The following is a 781-nucleotide window of genomic DNA, read 5'->3' as shown; positions in this document are numbered from 1 at the left end:
ACTAGGATGCTGGGGCTGATTGATCATCTAAAGAGAGCCCATGGGCAAAGAAAGATTTTTTTTAGATGCTCTCAGTGTGGTAAGCAAAATCTAAAATACCACAGTATTGCCTGTCATGTCCCTCGGTGCAAAGGTCAGGTGTGTGTGGTTCCACAGGCGAGTGGGTCTGAGGTATGCTCTCGTGGTTTTACATCCAAGGTGGGCTAGTAGAAGGCAAAGAAATAGGGAGAGAAGTGTTGCCCTGATTTTTCTGAGATTTTTTTAAAGCCTTCTACTTGCTTATAAGATGGAGTCAGTTCTTTAGTTACTGTAGAATATTAAGGGTCAGTTTTTCACTTTCTCACACTTAAGAACATAAACAACCTTTCTTGTTTTTGTTCACTGTCCTTTGTTTACATATTTCCAGCCTGAAAATAATGTTGGTTGACAGCTGGTCTGGCCAGTGGGGTGAAGGGGTAGTAACCCCAGAAGCCAATCTGCTACCAGACCCACAAATTATAAAAGGAAAAGAAATAAACAAGTTGGCCCCTTTTTTTGGTGGGGAGCAGCTTTTCACTGAAGACCTCTGCCTCTGTGTTGTTGATTTTGCATTCCAGGCAACAGAGAAGAGCCTCCCCAGTCTGCTCAAGGGCCAAGGGAGGGACCCTTACAGCTCCAGTATTTTGATGCCATCAGACAGAGGCTATCAGCTGGCAGATTCACCAGTTGCCAGGAGGCCTTCATGAGAATATGAGATGGGCAAGATCCACAGGCGGTGGTGAACGAGGTATATGAGAAGTTT

This window comes from Prinia subflava, chromosome 26 (assembly GCF_021018805.1).
Source record: "Prinia subflava isolate CZ2003 ecotype Zambia chromosome 26, Cam_Psub_1.2, whole genome shotgun sequence".
NCBI classification, from domain to species: domain Eukaryota; kingdom Metazoa; phylum Chordata; class Aves; order Passeriformes; family Cisticolidae; genus Prinia; species Prinia subflava.
Note: the sequence above shows the minus strand (reverse complement) of the source record.